This window comes from Oryctolagus cuniculus, assembly GCF_964237555.1.
Source record: "Oryctolagus cuniculus chromosome 17 unlocalized genomic scaffold, mOryCun1.1 SUPER_17_unloc_1, whole genome shotgun sequence".
NCBI lineage: Eukaryota > Metazoa > Chordata > Mammalia > Lagomorpha > Leporidae > Oryctolagus > Oryctolagus cuniculus.
Genome location: NW_027208202.1, coordinates 463,925 through 471,294, shown reverse-complemented (window position 1 = coordinate 471,294; position 7,370 = coordinate 463,925). Strand labels below are relative to the sequence as shown.

At 38.9% G+C, this 7,370-nt stretch overlaps 1 pseudogene; it reads left to right on the top strand.

Annotated features, from left to right (window-relative positions):
* The first annotated feature begins 1,276 nt into the window (after positions 1-1,276).
* Positions 1,277-3,133, top strand: LOC138847848 (protein LYRIC pseudogene; annotated as a pseudogene).
* The last annotated feature ends 4,237 nt before the right edge of the window (positions 3,134-7,370 follow it).

Sequence of the window (7,370 nt, the reverse complement as noted above, 5' to 3'; positions counted from 1 at the left end):
TATGTAATATGTCTTGAAATCTGGTATTGTGATGACTCCAACTTCATTTTTATTATTTAGGATTGCTTTAGCTATTCAAGGTCTCTTGTGATCCATATGAATTTTAGGGTCATTTGTTTGAAAGCTGAGAATAACTTTTGTGAAACTTTGAGATTACATTGAATCTGTAAATTGATTTGGATTATAAATTGCTTTTGATGAGGAAAAATATCAAATGTGAATAATGTTGTCATACAGAACCTTTCTAAATAAAATTTACCCATGGAAAAACCCTAGCTTAGTTGAGGACCAAGACATAAAATTTTTCATTAAGGGTTTGTTGCGGCAGTGCTCATCTCAGAAGAGAAGTGGAATGAAAGGAAATTTTGGTGATGGTCCCTTTTATGAGTTATCTTGATTGGTTCCAATCTCCAGTTAGTCAGTAAAACACTAATGTAGGTTGCTGTGAGGGTCTTCTGTAGATATGATCAAAGTCCATAATCAATTGACATTAAGTAAGGGGGATTACCCCAGATGAACTTGGTGGGGCTGACTCAGTTATAAGGCCCTAAGGTTAAAATGAGTCTCCCCTGAAGAAGCAGACACTCCTCAGGTGGGAAGCAGTTCTCACATGTGCCCAGGAGTTCTGTCTCCCCTTCTTGATAACCCATCCTGTAGATGCAGTCAGAATTCTCATCCACACTCCATCTGATAACATTTTCAGTTAGACACAGTCTTTTCTTTTTTGAATCTGGTTGGGCTGTGCATAAAACAGTGCCTTTGCTGTTTTTGAAATATCTCTTGGTCAAGTTGATTACTTCTTCAGGCAACACCTTGTTTATCAGCACTGCTGTCAGCGGCTTGTGTGAAGAGGGATAATCCTGGAGCTCTCAGCTCTAGGTCAGAACTGGCAACTTCAAGAATCTGCAAAATCTTGAGTGATTTGTCCTATCAGAGTGGTTCATGGAGCCATGTCCAAGATGGCTAACATGGGTGGCCCTGGGCCTCATGAGCAGGCCAGTCCTGGGTCTGAAGTTCATCCCTGCCTTGGATTAGCCTCTGCTTCTGGTCAATCAATAGATAGTCCTCATCTTGGTCCTGATCCACAACTTCTCAGGTCTTTCTTCAGTTAATTTATTATCATTCTTTGACATTTTCCAGATAACTTTACTCAGTGCATAGAAACCAATAACTCCAAGGGTCACACTGCTCCAGTGTAAGTCGCATCATTGATCAGGCCTTTATAAAGTGATAGATTCCAATTGTTCCTCCAAGGGAGGTCAGTGGGACCTGGCGCTGGCATCGAGATGCCACTTAAGGGCTGGCACTGGAGATGCTCACTTCCGCCTGCCCTTCTCCTCCTGGCTGTGGCGGAGTGAGGCTGACTAGGGGAGAACTGGGTGCCCCCTCTGCCCTAGCTGTGGCGGCAGATTCCTGGCTCTGGCAGGAGGAGTGACAGCGATGTGTTTGCCTGAGGCTATCCGGCCCGGCCCTCCGCCCTTCCCCCTGACTCTTGAATGGCATCTCTATGCCCCAGCGTCATCCTGCAAGTCCCTCTGCCAGGAGGGAAGATGGTTGCAGGGAGCTGGCAGGACGAGCTGGCCCAGCAGGCCAAGGAGGGCTCTGCCCGGATGCAGGAAATGCTCCCGGCCCTCCTAGGCTTTCTGCGCACCAAACTGGGCCTCGACCTGGGCCTGGAGCTGAAGCGGTACCTAGGCTGGGTGATCCTGGTGGTGCATGGGAGCGCTCGGGCTGCTGCTGCTCTTCCTGCTAGGCTAAGGCTGGGCTGCGGCTTGCACTGGCGCCCGCAAGAAATGGAGGAGCCCGCCGCTCAAAAGGGAGTTGGCGGCCTCGCCAGCCTCAGCCCTGATGACCTAGCCTTGCTGAAGAACCTCAAAAACGAGGGGCGCAAGAAGAAGAACCGGAAGAACTGCCCGAGAAGCCCAGACCAAATGGACGGACCATTGAAGTGGCTGAGGGTGAAGTTGTTCGAACTCCTCGAAGTAGAACAGCAAAACAGCCACCAGAGAGAGATAAGAAAGCAAAGTCAGTGCTGAAGTAGTGCAAAACAGTCCTCGCCATGATGGAAAGGAAGTTGATGAAGGAGCCTGGGAAACTAAAATTAGTCAGAGAGAAACGACAGCAGCGTAAATGTGATAAAATGTTGACTGATTCTGGGTCATTGGAGATTCAACTGTCCCTGGGATAGAAAATATCATCACAGTTCCCACCAAGCAACTTGCAACTGCATCATTTCCTGTTGGTTCCAAGAAGGATAAAGCTGATTCTCATCTAGATGTTCAAGTTAGCAACTTTAAGTATGGAAAAGGAGATTCCACACTTCAGGTTTCTTCAGGATTAAATGAAAGCTTCACTGTCAATGGAGTAAGCTGGAATGAAAAAATTGATAAAGCCCTCCTCACAGATCAGTGCAAGTGAGGAGAAGTGGAAAGCTATTTCACCTACTACTGCAGGCAAGAGGAAAACTGAGCCATCTGCTTGGAGTCAGGACTCTGGAGATGCTACTGCAAATGGAAAAGTCTGGGGAAGGAATTGGAGTGACTGCTCAATATTTTCTGACATTGATGGTCTATCTTCTGCAGATCCCGGCTCTGATTGGAATGCACCAGCAGGAGAATGGAGGATCTGGGTAGATGAAGAAAGAGCTTCACTTCTGAAGTCTCAAGAACCAATTCCTGATGATCACAACATTTCAGATGATGATAAAGAAAAGGGAGAGGGAGCTCTTTCAAGTGGAAAAAGAAAAAAATGAAAAAGAAAAAGCAGCAAGGTGGAAGATAACTCTTGCACAGGACACAGAAGAATTAGAAAAGGAAATTAGAGAAGAGCTTCCAGTGAATACCTCTAAATACCATCCAAACATGACAAGGTTTTTTCCTCGAAGACTGTAAGCACTAGTGATCCACCTGAAGTACTTGTCAAAACAGTCACCCCATCAAGACGCTTCCACCTGTGGTTTCTACCGAGTCATCTGTTAGGTTATCAAAAAATGATTCTGACAAGAACTCTTCCCAAGTGCCAGACAGATAAATCCAAGTCAAATATGAAGCAAACTAGTGTGCCTTCCAAGTCCGGAACTAAGGAATATCCCAAACAAATAAAAAAGAAGAAAAAAGCCAGATGGGAAACCTGAGTGTTTCTTCTTTCCCTGTATTGGACATGTGTTTGCAAACATTTTTTTGAAGATTATGCTTTTCATGCAAAAATTTGTGGATATGTACAGAGTTTTATATAAACTTAAACCAATTTTTAAAACAAAACAACTCAACCACCATAAAAATGGAATCAAAGAAAAGTTAATTTATGAAATTAAGAGATCAGAAGAATATTCTACATACAGTGCTGGAAGACACTTGGGACAGTCTTTTCATTGAATGAGAATTATTTTAATTTAAAAACATTATGGTGGCTTTACAACAGTGCCCTGTTTACAACAGATGGTGCCCTATCTCATCTGCAGCTGAGGAATAACGGACTCTGATTAGAGAAAGGATGGTCTTCAAGTTAGCAGGCAACTCCTGGGATCTTATGCACAAACTTGCACCATTTGGATCTATTTTATGTTTAAATCAAAGTGCTTTGATGAAATGCATAATCTGACATATCTTTACATATTTGTTGGTAGCAATTTGTATTAAAAGAATCACAAGTGCAAATAAAAAGTCATTTATCGTTTATTTAACTAAACTGTCATGGTTTGGTCTACAATTTTTAAAACATTCTTAATTCAGATATTGAAAATGCAGTTGATACTTGTATGGCTTATGAAGTTATTTCTGATAGCCTTGCATTACTTGAATCATTCAAAGTACAGTATATTTGAAATTAATAAAGGAAAACTATTGTATTTCTTTTATATACATTTAAAGTTCAGACTCACATGCTCTTGTTTATGCCTTGAAAACGTTCAGGTGAAAATTCAGCTCACATTTTCCTTTCCCTAGCAGTTCCTTTTCTTACAACATCAACTCTTAGTTGCTAGTAATTTTTTACTTTAAATTTGAAATCATTCACACACACATGTTCAGCCATGTACACTGTAAATGATTTAATGGTTTAAATTATTTACACTGTAAATGGCCTTTACCAGAAGTGATTGGCAAGGACCATAATTAACATCACTTAGTGACTTGTGATAAAGAAAAAAGTCAACTCTTAGTTGCTAGTAATTTTTTACTTTAAAATTGAAGTCATTCACACACATGTTCAGCCATGTACACTGTAAATTATTTAATGGTTTAAATTATTTACACTGTAAATAGACTTTACCAAAAGTGATTGACAAGGACCATGATTAACATCACTTAGTAACTTGTAAGAAAAAAAGGTCATGTTTTATTTGATGTGATTGACTGATCTGTTTTTATGTGGTGCCAAGAATGAACTTGTTTAACAGCTGTAAACAATGCTACTGATCTGTCCTTCCAGCATTGTCTTTGATTGTAGTTTGATGGTATTGCCTTGTCAGACTAGGAAAGCTAAAGAAACAGAACGGTTTTAGTTTTGCTGAAGACTGGCCTTATTAATGGACAGCTTTCCTAGCAAGCATTAACTTTTATCAGGTGTTACCATTTGTTTCAGGAACATGCCAGTTTGTTTACATGTCAGAAGTTTTGTTTAATTTTATGGTATTTCTAAATCGATTTGCTTAAATAAATTCAGCAAATGGAAAAAAATAATGTGAAAGATTTCTCAGAAGCCTTGCAAGGCTGTTGGTCTGACATTCCATGCCTCAGTTTGTATTTTTTTTAACAAAGAACACTGTTCTGAAGTTATTTCGTGTTGACTCCAGTAACAACCTATTTCTTCTCAAATTCTCCAATACTGACACATCACCATGTATCTTGATAACTGGTATAGAGAGGTATTAGCATGGGGACCTTACAGATTTAAATAAAATAAATTTAAAATAAAATAAATTTAAAATAAAATAAATAAAATAAATTTAAAATAAAATAAATAAAATAAATTTAAATTTATTTGGCTGTAGGCCATATACTACCATGCTAGGAACCCCACTACCAAAGGGCCACCACTCTAGTCTCAAGTACTTGATTGGAGAATTTTCCTCTTGATTTTCATTGCCTTGTCATCTAATCCAGTGTTTTTAAAACTAGATGTGTAGGTGTTTGATTAAAAAAAAAACCTGACAGCTACATGAATGCTGGATTTTATTTAAAAACAGTCATTCAGACATTCACCAATCAAATAGTCTAGGTCAATAATTCCTAGAACTATGTGAAATGCTATGGTTCCAGCCATGAGTGTTCTAAACTTTCATTTGGAACTTAATAATTGAAAAATCTAACACCCACATATGATTATATTTCAAATCTCTTTACATACTGTGTTTTCCATTTGTTGTCCAGAGCATCTAGGTCTTTGACAGCTTTGTGGCAGATCTCACAATACAGCTACTTCCACTATCCGGACATAAAAGGGAACTGCTGTAAAAGCACTGCTTTTAGAAACAATGTGGTTCTGATTTATCATTTCAAAAGTTCAAGCTCTTTCTGCCTTTGTCATTAAAATTGTGCATGCCAGCCATCAAAAAAATAAAAATAAAAATCACAATGAGGTTTCACCTCTCCCCAGTTAAAATCGATCTCACATATAGATCAAAAACCAGTAATGCTACTGAAGATATGGGGGAAAAGGTACTATTATTGACTGTTGGTGGGAAGGCAAACTAATACAGCCATTGTGGAAGACAGTATGGAGATTCCTCAGAAAGCTGAAAATAGATATACTATATGACAGCCATCCAATCCTGGGAATTTATGCAAATGAAATAAAATCAGCATATAAATGTGTTATCTTTACCTCCATATTTATTGCAGCTCAAGTCACCATAGCAAAGATGAGGAATCAACCCAGATGTCCAACATCAATGACTAAATATATATACACACACACATACACACACACACACACACACACTATGGAATACTACTCAGCTGTAAAAAATTGATGCAACTGGAAACCATTGTACTTAGTAAAATAAGCTAGTCTCAAGAAGACGAATATCATATGTATTCCCTAATCTGTGGAAGATCAAACAGTACCAAAAACATAATGTATTTTAGCAAAATTATCATTTTGAGATTTGATGATTGTTTATAGCCCTTGTCTCTACTGTTGCTCAACAATGTTTATTTCTTCTTACTGTTTCTTGAATTCTTTACTTAGTTGAGGGTTAACCTTATGATTATAAAATAAACTGAAAGGATGTCATAAAAATTAAAAGAAAAAATAAGGAAGGAGGAAGGAGGGTAAGAGGGTGTGTGCAAGGAGGGTATGATGGGAAGTATTACTATGCTCCTGAACCCATATGTATATAAAGTACATAATATGCATACTTCTTGAGTCACAGTTGTTAACATACCAAATGCCCTCACCATATACCTGAGCTAATAGGTATGTTAACAACTGTGGTATATGGTATATGGTGAGGTATATGGTGAGGGCACTTAAAATCCTCTCTTTTGGCCAGTTCATTACTGTTTACTATAGTCAACTTGCTATGTGGTAGAGCATCAGAACTTATTCCTCTTATCTAACTGTAACTTGATACCAAATGACTCATGTCTCCCTTTTCCCTTCCCACCACTTCCCTTGATTGAGCCACTACTTTTCATGAGATTGGATGTTTTAGATTTCTTACATAAGTGAGAGAGATGATATTGGTTACTCTATCCCTGGTCTGTATCATTTAACCTGGTGTCATTTTGGTTCATCCATGTTGTCTCAAATTTTAAAAGCTGAATATAACCATATATCCCTTTAAATATCCTTTCAACCACTGATGGACTGGTATATTGTTTCTTAGCTGTTGTGAATAATTCAGCAATAAGCATGGGAGTGCAAATATCCCTTCAACATCAGGATTTAATTTCCTTTGAGGGTGTTCCCCATAGTGGGATTGCTAGATTGTATGGTATTTCTATCTTTAATTTTTTGAGTAATATTCATGTTATACAACAAAATAGCTATCCTAACATATACCACCAAGAGTGTGTAGGGGTTCATTTTTCTCCACATTCTGACCAACACCTGTTTTCTCTCATCTTTCTGATAATAGCCAATCTAACATGGAAGGGAATATCACAATGTGGCTTAAGTTTGCATTTTTAAGCAGAGATATTGGACACTTTTCCAAAGTTGTAGTAATCAAAACAACATGGCAGAAATGCATTCAGATGGAGATCCAAGATGTCTAAATAGGGCATAGCCGTGCTGACTTCAGCTGCTCTGGGTTATAAAAAGAACAAAGGAAGGACCACAGTTCCAGGGGCAGGCGTTTTTGGTGGAGAAGTGACAAAACAATGAAGATTCTGTGGGGCAAGAGGAGAGAAGGCAGGAACACAGTT